Raw genomic sequence first — 13444 nt, 5'->3', positions numbered from 1 at the left:
TGAAAACGCTGGTGGCACAGGTCATAGTTTGTTGGACAATAAAGGAGTACAGGCGAGCGAGACACAACTCCAATCCAGCAGAGGCAGGGGAACACTGGAAAAGTTCTGGGAGAGTTTTTTCAGACCCTCCCATCGCAGTGGCCCTGAGGCGCAGGGTACAGTCACAAGGAATGGAAAGTTTTGGAAGATGGTGAGGGAATACCTTGCTGACCGTACCAACGTCCTCCAAGATTCCTCTATGCCTAGCAATTATTGGTTCTCAAAGCTGGATATGTGGCATGAACTGGCTCTCTATGCCTTGAAGGTCCTGGCCTGCCCTTCCGCTAGCGTTTTGTCAGAGCCCGTCTTTAGTGCCGCTAGTGGTATTATAACTGATAAGCGCATCCGCCTGTCAAATGAAAACGCTGACAGGCTGACTCTTATAAAAATGAACAAGGGCTGGATTGGGCCAGACTTCTGTACACCACCCCATGATAACAGTGAAACCGAACCTCAAATCCTGTGTCTTTTTTTGGGAAGTATATTCCCATGCACCTCTTCACAATCACACATGGGTATATGCTTCCTGATTTTGGCTATTTGCTGTTATCCTCCTCCTTCTCCTCATCCTCATCATCCACTAGACCACCACCATTAAAACACAAGGGTGACCGTGGTCCGTGATGCAACAGCCAGTAGAAATTTTTTCAAGGGTGTCCTTTTATAGATTCGGGCCCCTTGCCTGATCCACTTGAAGCGGGACAAGAGGAGATCACATGTAGTGATGACAAAATATTTGAGCAGCCACGGTCACACGAAAGCGACAGTGGGAAAGTGTCACAAGAGGTGGGAGAAGATGAGACACAATTGCCAGAAAATCAGGAGGACCAGGGTGCGAAAGTGGAAGACGAGGTGATGGATGATATAGTAACTTGAACCAACCTGGCAGGAGGACATGCAGAGCAAGGACAGCAGCACACAGAGGGAGGGAGGCGTAGCACCCCAACAGACAGGAAGATGTGTGGTGGCCACAGACAGAAGGTGGGCACCCGGTCCTCGTAACACCAACACAACAGAAGTTGGCAGTACAACTGTTAGGTCTTCTCGAGTCTTTTTTTTTTAAAGACTCTGCCAATAACCCCAAACAGGCCATTTGCAACACTTGCCATGCCTGCATCAGCAGGGGTGGCAAAACTAACAGCCTGACCACCACCAGCATCATCAGGCACATGGCATCAAAGCACCCGACTTTGTGGGCCAAACCCCAGGCTCCAGGAACAGTGTCTGGGGATAAAAACACTGCTTCTTCCACTGTTGTGCGTGCAAGTTAATCCCCTGTCCACGGTGCATGCGAACATGCCTCCTGCTCTGCACCTGTCATTGCCCACACTCAACTGCCACCATCATCAAGAACATCCATGTCGTTTTCCAAGCACAGCCTTCAGTTGTCCATAGCTCTGTCATTGGAACGCAAGTGGAAATACACAGCCAATGCCCCACAGGCTACAGTGCTAAATTCTCAAAGTTCTCGTCTGCTTGTGGTCGAAATGTTGCCTTTTTGGCTCGTAGAGACAGAAGCATTCCGCAACCTGATGGTGGCGGCCATCCCAAGGTACCCGGTCCCTAGCCGCCACTATTTCTCCCGGTGTGCCATACTGGCATTACACAAGCATGTGTCCCTCAACATTGCCCGTGCCCTGAACAATGCTGGGAAAGTCCAACTAACCACAGACATGTGGACAAGTTCTTGTGGGCAGGGACGCTACATGTTGCTGACGACACACTGGGTCAACATAGTGGAAGCCGGGACACAGAAGGACTTTGGGATGGAACACATCCTACCAACGCCGAGGATTGCGGGCTCTATGTTAATCATGGTTGCCCTTACAGTCTACAGCTCCTGCACCTCATCCTCCTCCTCTTCAGCCTCCATCTCCGAAATAACCAAATCAGTCATAAGCTGGAAGCACTGCTTCAGCCAAGCGTCAACAGACTGTACTGAAGCTAATATGCTTAAGTGACAAAGCGCACAATCCTGAAGAGTTGTGGACAGCTCTGAAAGAGCAGGCAGTTGAGTGGCTGACACCGCTGAACCTACTGCCAGGCATGGTCGTGTGTGACAATAGCCAGAACCTGGTGGCGGCTCTGAGGTGAGGCTAGCTCACACATGTACCATGCCTGGCCCATGTGCTTAATCTTGTTGTTCAATGGTTTCTCAAAAACTACCCGGAGCTGCCGAATCTGCTTGTCAAAGTGCGCAGCCTGTGTGCCCATTTTAGAAAGTCAGCTACAGCTTCCGCCACCCTTGCCATGCTTCAGCAATGTTTGCAGCTTCCGGCTCACCGACTGGTGTGTAATGTCCCCACGCGTTGGAATTCAACCCTGCACATGTTGAAAAGGATTTGTGAGCAGAAGAGGGCAGTTCAGACTCCACACATAAGACCTCAGGAGTGGACATGGATGTCAGACATATGTACCATCCAATAAAACTTTGAGGAGTCCACCAAGATGGTGAGCGGCAATGACGCCATAACTAGCGTCACCATCCCGCTTGGTTTGGGATCATTGTCTTGTTTAAAGACAAATCTCCGTCCCAGTCTCAGGTCTTTTGCAGACTCCAACAGCTTTTCTTCAAGCATGGTCCTGTATTTGGCTCCATCCATCTTTCCATCAATTTTAACCATTTTCCCTGTTCCTGCTGAAGAAAAGCAGCCCCAAACCATGAGGCTGCCACCACGTTTGACAGTGGGGATGGTGTGTTCAGGATGATGAGGTGTGTTGCCTAAACGCTAAACATATCGTTTGGCATTGTTGCCAAAAAGTTTGATTTTGGTTTCATCTGACCAGAGCACCTTCTTCCACATGTTTGGTGTGTCTCCCAGGTGGCTTGTTTCAAACTTTAAACAACACTTTTTATGGATATCTTTGAGAAATGGCTTTCTTCTTACCACTCTTCTATAAAGGCCAGTTTTGTGCAGTGTACGACTGATTGTTGTCCTATGGACAGACTGCCCCACCTCAGCTGTAGATCTCTGCAGTTCATCTAGAGTGATCATGGGCCTCTTGGCTGCATCTCTGATCAGTCTTCTCCTTGTTTGAGATGAAAGTTTAGAGGGACGGCCGGGTCTTGGTAGATTTGCGGTGGTATGATACTCCTTCCATTTCAATATGATTGCTTTCACAGTGCTCCTTAGGATGTTTACAGTTTTGGAAATCATTTTGTATCCAAATCTGGCTTTAAACTTCTCTACAACAGTATCACGGACCTGCCTGTTGTGTTCCTTGGTCTTCATGATGCTCTCTGTGCTTCAAACAGAACCCTGAGACTATCACAGAGTACTGTAGGTGCATTTATATGGAGACTTGATTACACACAGGTGGATTATATTTTCAACTTTAGTCATTTAGGACAACATTGGATCATTCAGAGATCCACAATGAACTTCTGGAGTGAGTATGCTGCACTGAAAGTTAAGGGGCCAAATAATATTGCACTCCCCAATTTTCAGTTTTTGAATTCCCACAAAAATTTAAAATAACCAATAAATTACATTCAACTTCACAATTGTGTTCCATTTGTTGTTGATTCTTCACCAAAAATATACATTTGGTAGCATGATATGTGGGAAAAGGTTGAAAAGTTCCAGGGAGCCGAATACTTTCGCAACGCACTGATAACTAGGCAATTTACTTAAATACCCAAATACCTTATTGGACCTTCTTGAGTACTTTGTGGAAAGTTTTAAACTCTCTATGGCAGGGGTCACCAACCTGTAGCCAATGAATTGTGACTCGGGTCTGTTTGCCAGCTTGGTACATTAGCTCCAGGTCTAGCTAACAACTATGAAGAGTAGGTATCAAGATGATGAATTTTGTGAGTAGCCCTGCTCAGAAGAGCAGATCTGGATGCACATATACTGGTCTTAGAGGTTTAGAGACAATTTAAGTATGGTAATCTGGAGACAGGATGATACTACATGTCAGAGTAGGTGCTTGAATCTGGATGCAACAGTGTGTTGGGAGTGTTTGATAGAATGAGAGTATTTTGTGAACCCCTAGATCTTGGTATACTACTTCGGGGTTATTTCTGTGGAAAAGCTTTGGTTATCATTATTCCCGTAAGGGGGGCTTTGATTGCCACTACTGTAAGGGGGGTGGGAGCTGGTTGTGGCTGACGTCACTACCTTCTCTCAGAGCTAAATGTGGCTCGCAATCCTCTCACAAAGCTGAATGTGGCTCACGACACTCTCACAAAGCTGAATGTGGCTCACGACCCTCTCACAAAGCAGAATGTGGCTCATGACCCTCTCACAAAGCTGAATGTGGCTCGCGACCCTCTCTCAGAGCTGAATGTGGCTCGCTAACCTCTCTGTCACGACCCATTCTTGGATCCGTGGCAGATTGGATTCTCACATTAAAACTTTTTTCCTTTCAGGCCATCGGGGGTTAATGTTAGTTTTTTCCCCCGGTGGCCGCTGGTGTAATTAGATTGCTGCTGAGCTTGTTGATGTAGGTGGAGACCACTCCCACCATCCTTCAAAAGGTCACCTGATGCATCAGCTGACCGTCGGTGGTAGAGTTCATTCTGCAGCGACCAAGCGGGGAGCTTGCTGGGAGCAGTTGTTCGTCAGCTGAGTCCGGTGTATCTGGTGTTCCATTCCTGCTGTGCAGTGATTTGCAGCAGAGAGCTAAGTGTTGTTTTCCTTTACCTTGTCTGTCATGCTGTTTGGTGACCAACCTACTGTTGGGTCTTTTCATACCGGGTCAGTCACTTTTGTGACATTAACACCGACCTTCCCATTTTTTCTGGTGAGCCATGGCCCAAATGCAGGCTTTTGCCCAACTGCTTCACACTCTCACCACTGAGTTTAAGGATCTGCGCGGTGAGGTGGTGCAGCAGCTGCAGCAGTTGTTGGGGTTCTGGGCCTTGGCTCAGGTACAGGCTCAACCAGAACCCAATATATCTCTCCCTGACAGGTTCTTGGGTGGGAGCGATACATTTTTGTTTTTTGAGGAGGCCCTCAAGCTATACTTCAGGCTCTGCCTTCTTTCATTGGGGAGTGAGGAACAACGGGTGGGAATTATTGTTTCCCTTCTTAAGGGTGATCTTCAATCCTGGGCCTTCTCCCTGCCGACCGGTTCTCCATTTCTACGGTCAGTGGATGAGTTTTTTGCGGCTGACGCTGGTGTATGGAGATCCTGATGGCGTCTCCCTGGCGGAATCCCACCTTCGAAAATCAAGCAGAGGGGCCGGCCGGCTGAAGAGTACTGCTTGGAGTTCAGGTGGGCCACTGACACTCAGTGGAATGACCCTGCCCTTAGGAGTCATTTCATGCAGGGTCTGTCCCCAAAGTTGCAGGATACTCTTGTGCAGTACGCCTCCCCTAGGTCTTTGGAGGCCACCATGTCCCTTGCCATCCGGGTGAATAGACGCTTGAGGGAGAGGCATACACCAAATGTGCCCCCTGTAGTCCTTGCTAGGGAAGAGGACACTCCTGAGCAGGCGGACGAACCCATGCAGGTGGGAGGAGTTGGTTTCCAAAAGGGGTTGCCTGCGGTTCGCCATGGAATGGGGGCATGCTTTTACTACTGGTCATTTTATCAATATCTGCCCAGTGTGTGCCAAAGTATCTGCACCATCTAAGAAGCCGCATCCCCCTGGTCATGTGGAGGGAAGTGACCAGGATGTGTATATTTCCTCATCTCAGTGTACCTTACCTGCTGAGGTGGTTGTTGGTGGGGCAACATTGAATATATCGGTGCTTGTGGACAGTGAGGCGGGAGTCAATTTGGTGGATGCTCACTTTGTCCAGACCCATGGCCTGAGGTGTAGGACGCTAGCTAGACCAATAAGCGTCCAGGCCATTGACTCTGTCCCACTCAGCCAGAGGAGGGTTACCCAATTCGTAGACAACATACATCTGCATATAGGGGCTTGTCATGAAGAGTCCCTGTCGTGCTATGTCTTGGAGGGTATGTCAACTCCCATAGTCTTAGGACTCCCTAGGTTGAAAAAACATAACCCGATCATAGATTGGTGGTCCAGGGAAGTAGTCAGCTCGGGTCAGTCGTGTAAGGACTGCTGCCCGGGAGCTATGATCTCTGCCGTCCTTCTGCATCCTACCCCTTCTCCAGTGAGGGCAGCAGAGGTGCTGCCAGGGAGTAGGGGCAAAACTCTACCCTCACTAACCATGTGTGTCAGAGACCTCTTAGGAGTAGGAGTCAGAGGAGGATGGTGGTTCCCTCTGTGTATAGTGGGGGTGTGAGTGTGATGACACAGGGGGATGCCTCTGTTGTCGGTTCTGTAAAGAGTTCACCATCTTATGGCAAACGTATGTGTGGCAATAAACGTTCAGGTCCGGACCTGTGTGTGAACGTGTGTGTCCACCAAAAACATCAGGTGGAAGTGTGCTACTGGGACCTGGAGTTCTATGGTGATCGAGCCATATCGGGTGTCAGCCATTCTCGGCCCAGGGACTTACCAGCTGGAGTTACCCCCAGTAATGCACATTCACAACACATTTCCCAGGTCGGTGGTCTGGAGATTTGTGGCGCCTCCTGAGCCCACGTTATTGTCACTTCCACCTGACTGCATTCGCCATATAGCTGAGAGTCAGGGTACTGCCAAGGTGAACTCTGGTGGACTGAGGCATCCTCACCGTAGATTGTTTTCTGGTGAGGTTCGGTCTTGAGGGTCCAGAGGCCCCTCATTGAAGGGAGGTACTGTCACGTTCCATTTTTGGATCCGTGGCAGATCTGGATTCTCACATTAAATCTTTTTTCCTTTCAGGCCATCGGGGGTTAATGTCAGCTTTTTCCCCATGTTGCCGTTGGTGTAATTTAATTGCTGCTGATGCAGGTGGTGACCACTCCCAACTTCCTTCAAAAGGTCACCTGATTTATCAGCTGACTGTCGGTGTTAGAGTTAATTTTCTAGCAACCAAGCTAGGATAAGGAGCTTGCTTGGAGCAGTTGTTCATCAGCTGAGTCCAGTGTATCTGGTGTTTCATGACTACTGTGCAGAGCTTTGCAGCAGAGAGCTGTGTTGTTTTCCCTTTACCTTGTCTGTCATACCTTCCCTTTGTGTTGTATTAGTGCAGCAGTGGGACCAGTGTCCCCACTTGCCAATTCCCTACTTAGGGATAGGTGCAGGGTAACTGAGGGCTTAAGTATTCTGCTCAGCAACAGGCTGAAAAAACCTGTATAGGGACATCAGGGAGATAAGGGCACATCCTTAGGAGAGTGCAGGAGGTGTCCATTTCCCCGTTCCCTATCGCAGAATTTAAAATTGAAGTGCCAATATACAAATCAACTCTGCATTTGACGGAGACAGAACGATATATTTACTCCAGTCCAGTCTGTGGTGAAGCCGTGGTCTAATGTTCTTAGCCTTCCAATGGAAAAATTCTGTTAATCTTTCTAGCAGAAAACGTGTATGTACGTGTAAATGCATATGTATTCCTCCCCTCCATGTGACCGGTCACATGACTGTGACCTCATCACAGGTCCTGTGCATACAGAACAGCCATATATGTGGTGTGCGACTGTAGGTGGAGAGGGACCATTAACACCTCCAGTACCGAGCACTGACTTCACCCTATGATTAAGTTGTATGCGGTGGAGAGAGAAAACTTGGCACTCAAAAAATTTTTTTTGCAGTAAAAGATTCCATTTATTAACATCCAGGTGACAATTATGTTAAACGTTTTCAGTCCCAGATTGGACCTCCTGTCACCGCTCATCCACAGCGATGGAGGTTGCACTCCACATATGCGCTGCTGCAGACAGATCCCAGGACAACATCCAGGCATCTTGTCTCATTGAGGTGTCATTACACAAGGCGGAATATAGAACTGTTCTCCAAACCAGTTCTGATGAAGATCCAATCTGAGACCGAAAACGTTTAACATAATTGTCACCTGGATGTTAATAAATGGAATCTTTTACTGGAAGAAAATTTTTCTGAGTGCCAAGTTTTCTCTCTGCGGATAAGATGGGCTGGATACCCTACTTGAGCACCAATACTTCATACTGTATGAGTGCCGTGTTTATCTATATCGATAGCTGTATGCAGTGATTATTTTTTCCTGGACAAGTTGTAGTTTTCAATAGCGACTCAAATATCATTTATTAAATGAGAAGCCACAAAACAATATATGCGGCTGCTGTGATCCTCTCCATGTATTGGTTACATCTGACCACTGCTGGAGCAGATATCACCTGATAGATGGTGGTGCTGAAGGTCAGACCTCATCTTAATAACCTATCTAGGAATACATCATCTGTGTGGGAGTCCTGAATAATTCCTTCCACATTTTATAACATTTATATATGAAAATGCTACAAGCGGATTTCATGATGTCATCTACAGTATAATCAGTATACAGTTAGGCCCATATATATTTGGACAGAGACAACATTTTTCTAATTTTGGTTCTAGACATTACCACAATGAATTTTAAACAAAACAATTCAGATGCAGTTGAAGTTCAGACTTTCAGCTTTCATTTGAGGGTATCCACATTAAAATTGGATGAAGGGTTTAGGAGTTTCAGCTCCTTAACATGTACTACCCGGTTTTTAAAGGGGCCAAAAGTAATTGGACAATTGACTCCAAGGCTATTTCATGGACAGGTGTGGGCAATCCCTTCGTTATGTCATTCTCAATTAAGCAGATAAAAGGCCTGGAGTTGATTTGAGGTGTGGTGCTTGCATTTGGAAGGTTTTGCTGTGAAGGAAACATTCGGTCAAAGGAGCTCTCCATGCAGGTAAAACAAGCCATCCTTAAGCTGCAAAAACAGAAAAAACCCATCCGAGAAATTGCTACAACATTAGGAGTGGCAAAATCTACAGTTTGGTACATCCGGAGAAAGAAAGAAAGCACTGGAGAACTCATCAAAGCAAAAAGACCTGGGTGCCTACGGAAGACAACAGTGGTGGATGATCGCAAAATAATCCCCATGGTGAAGAGAAACCCCTTCACAACAGCCAACCAAGTGAACAACACTCTCCAGGAGGTTGGCGTATCAATATCCAAATCTACTATAAAGAGAAGACTGCATGAAAGTAAATACAGAGGGTTCACTGCACGGTGCAAGCCACTCATAAGCATCAAGAATCAAAAGGCTAGACTGGACTTTGCTAAAAAACATCTAAAAAAGCCAGTACAGTTCTGGAAGAACATTCTTTGGACGGATGAAACCAAGATCAACCTCTACCAAAATGATGGTTTGAGAAAAGCATGGCGAAGGCGTGGTACAGCTCATGATCCAAAGCATACCACATCATCTGTAAAACACGGCAGAGGCAGTGTGATGGCATGGGCATGCATGGCTGCCAGTGGCACTGGGTCACTAGTGTTTATTGATGTGACACAGGACAGAAGCAGCTGAATGAATTCTGAGGTATTCAGAGCCATACTGTGTGCTCAGATCCAGCCAAATGCAGCCAAACTGATTGTCCATCTGTAGTATGAAACGACGACCAATGACCCAAAACATAAAGCCAAAGCACCCCAGGAGTTTATTAAAGCAAAGATGTGAAATATTCTTGAATGGTCAAGTCAGTCACCTGATCTCAACCCAATTGAGCATGCATTTCACTTGTTAAAGACTAAGCTTCAGACAGAAAGGCCCACAAACAAACAGCAACTGAAAACCACCGCAGTGAAGGCCTGGCAAAGCATCAAAAAGGAGGAAACACAGCGTCTGGTGATGTCCATGAGTTCAAGACTTCAGGCAGTCATTGCCAACAAAGGGTTTTCAACCAAGTACTAGAGATGAACATTTTATTTACAATTATTTAATCTGTCCAATTACTTTTGGTCCCTTTAAAAACAGGGTGGCACATGTTAAGGAGCTGAAACGCCTAAACCCTTCATCCAATTTTAATGTGGATACCCTCAAATGAAAGCTGAAAGTCTGAACTTCAACTGCATCTGAATTGTTTTGTTTAAAATTCATTGTGGTAATGTCTAGAACCAAAATTAGAAAAATGTTGTCTCTGTCCAAATATATATGGACCTAACTGTATCTGTCCTATTTAGTATAAAGTCATTGCTTCCTGCCATCATGTACCCCAATATCTCCAGTAATTGTATTATTACACTGCATTCTTTATCATGTTATATCGGCTCATCTTAGGTCCCTATAACATAGTATCCTGGAGACCTTCTATATTAGAGAATTGTTCTGATTGATCCGTGAAGGATGGATAGGGACAAGGACAAATTGGCATAGATATTACACCTCACCTCACCATCATTATCTGTGGGAATAACAGATGGACAGAACTGGAGAGGTGAGGACTCTGGAAATGTCTGTAGCGAGATTTATTAATGTGTCTCTCCATAACCAGGATTGCACAGAAGTGAAGATCTCTATTGAGCGCTGTCAGGAACCTGTGTCTGAGAGGTGGGGAAGACCCCTGAGCCCAATCACTGGGCCTCCACCTCAACCCCTGATACATGGGGACATCAATAGCCAGAAGATCTTAGAACTCACCTACAAGATGATTGAGCTGCTGACTGGAGAGGTGACACTGCTGGAAATGCTGGGGCATTATACAGTAACGCTATGAAGGGATCGGGGGGATGACAGTATCATTGAATGTGTCAGGTGCCTATAAGGTGTCAGGATGTCACAGTCTTTCTCCACAGAGGAGTGGGAGTATTTACAAGAACACAGAGATCTGTACGAGGACGTCATGATGGAGGTTCCCCAGCCCCTTACCTCACCAGGTAATAGACAGGACTAAATACACACAACATATATTATCTGTATGTAAAGAATTAATTCAGTCCTTGTATGTGTTTCCTCCAGTTCTTTCAGGTAAGAGGACAACACCAGAGAGATGTCCCCGTCCTCTTCTTCCACAGGACTGTAAACAAGAAGATCCCAATGTTTCTCAGGATCATCAGGTAGATGGAGAGAAGGTGTCATGAGATCTCCCCTATGATGTGTAGACGGCTGTGTGGTCTTGTGCTCAGTCTTGTTTTATCCACCAGTATTATATGTTTTATACTTGTGTAATGAGAGCAGTGGAGATGGCAGGATTAGAGCTGATCATAGATGTGACTTCTCTATCTGTCTGTGACTTTTACAATATTTGTTTCAGGGTGAAGATCTGACCCTTATTAAAACTACAGAGACATATGTGAGGGGTGATGAGCTGTGTAAAGAGGAGATTCTGCATACGACTACCCAGGTGAATAGTAACCACTAAGTGCTGAAAATACACTTTCTCGACAGCAGCCACTATACAGTATACAGAGCTGTTTGGTTCCAGCTACATACACTGTACTGTGTACATGCAGTCAGAGCCAATAATATTAGATCATAAGACGTGCTGGATTTCAGACCTCCTCCAATCTGATATTGATTACCTATCTGTTTTGTAATGGATTCAAAAGATTGTAATGAATGAAAAAAAATGCTCACACAAGAATTGAGTAAAACTAAATTGATTTACTTAAATGATAAGATTAAATAATAAACAGTATAAATAATAAATATACAAAATATACATGTGCATCAAAACAAGCATTATTCATACATTACATTCGCAAGGTAGTCCATCACTTATCGTCCAGAAAGTGAGAGAGAGCGAATCACATGTCTCATAGTTTATGTCCAGCTATAAAAAAAGGTGTGTCCAGCCCCACATGTGAGGAATGATGTCACAAGTATTGTGCATTGTCTAAAAGTACATCCCCCTCAATCCTGAATGAAACCTGCTTTACCAGCACATGGCAGAATACAGCAAGCTGGGGGAGGGGGCTTCATGTGAAACACATGTGGGGGAATAGTGTGTATATATATCTGAGTTAAACTATATCAATAATTAGTAAAATAATTAATAGGAGTGTTGAAACCATTAAAGATAACTCTTGCTACATCCCACCCCTGGTTTCAACCACTTTATTAATCAACCTGATACTAAACTATACCATTTAACATTGATTGCATTGTGTGTGTATATATATATATATATATATATATATATATATATATATATATATATATATATATATATATATATATATATATATTTAACTACCAACAGAAAACCACTTTGGTAAAAAAAACAACCTGGGCTGAAAAACAAAACAAAACATTGGACCAACAGGTACTGAAATATCAAATCTCTTTGTAGAAATCTTTCTTCGGATCTCCTTAGACCACAATCCTATTGGGTCTCTGGTGCAGGGAAGCAAGGGGATTATTGTGCCCTCATCACCAAAAGCCTAATGCCAAGGTGACTTCACTACTTTCCCTGGATAGCAAATGAACAGACACTAAAGAGTAATTTGTCCCTGCCCTTTATGACATTAACCCCTCGTTTCTCCAAAGCAATGGGTGAGGGAAGTGCAGGTGTCCATGGCTGAACATGAGTCCCTTCGCCTTCCATTGCTGCGGCTGGGCCCCACTTTATACGCCATTTGGTTTCAGGCAGAAGTTTCTAGGGTTAATTCTCCCCTTGCTTGTCATCAGCTGGAGCTTATGACGATTCACCCTGCTGACGGTTTAGCATCCGGGCTCAGTTTCAGCGCTCAACTGGACATTTTGCATCCTATGCACAGATACAGCCTGCGCGGTGAGTACGTGAAATTCAAAATCACACTTGAAAAAGTTCCAAAATCCTGGCAGAGGTAAACTCAGTCCAAACAGTCCAAAATAGATTAACTTATCCAAGATAACTCAGTCCATGATCGATTCACAGTCCTCGTGGCTTTTTTCTCCACCCCTTCATCAAATGAATATAACAAAGTTACTGTAGGTTTGTTGTTCCAATTTACTGTGCCCAGAACATTTCTACTCTAGATAATTACTAAATAATATATATGTATGGACTTATACACTGAAATAAATCATAACACCAGTTATCAAACACATCAAATTCATGTCAATCACATTTGCATAATTACGATTATCATAATTACCAGTACAATCATGTCAATCAAGATTACAAAATAATGTTACTTCTAATCAAAATCAGTACAATTAAATATTTCAATATTTGTTTCAGGATAAGCAGAACCCAAAGCAATTTGCTATTTACCCAATTCTAGAAAATTATTTTTTTTTTGTACATCATAACATAAGCACAAACACAGTATCCCTGGCTTCACCAATGCATTCATTCAGTAAGCAGGAAAGTTTCTCATTTACACATAAACAAAAAAAAATACACTTTGGGTAATTTGTGTATTGCATGTTAATACTGTACTCAGGTGTAGGTGCAAAAACTAAACCAAGAACAAAAGACTGACTTAAACATTCACTAAAATTATTTCTTTAACGGATACGTTCTTCAAAAACCGATATGCATGGGAGCTCCCAAAAAATAAAAAAGTGTGAAAGACTCATAAATAAAAGTCAAATAAAATATTATCTAAATTTCGGTAGAAATATTTAGTGCTGCAGAAACAAACTATTTACTCTGCACTGTAAATTACATGTTAATT

At 44.5% G+C, this 13444-nt stretch overlaps 1 protein-coding gene across 2 annotated transcripts in view; it reads right to left on the bottom strand.

Moving 5' to 3' along the window:
• Positions 1-11432: 11432 nt before the first annotated feature.
• LOC141053037 (uncharacterized) overlaps positions 11433-13444 on the bottom strand; it is a 70970-nt gene continuing 68958 nt past the window's right edge. For both annotated transcript variants that reach the window (XR_012220946.1, XR_012220947.1), the window contains exon 10: positions 11433-12723. The gene's annotated coding sequence lies outside the window, so the exon portion shown is untranslated. The remainder of the gene's footprint in view (positions 12724-13444) is intronic.

This window comes from Dendrobates tinctorius, unplaced genomic scaffold (genome assembly GCF_039654945.1).
Source record: "Dendrobates tinctorius isolate UK_male_01 unplaced genomic scaffold, ASM3965494v1 ptg000164l, whole genome shotgun sequence".
Lineage (NCBI taxonomy): Eukaryota > Metazoa > Chordata > Amphibia > Anura > Dendrobatidae > Dendrobates > Dendrobates tinctorius.
Note: the sequence above shows the minus strand (reverse complement) of the source record. Positions and strands in the feature narration are given on the sequence as shown.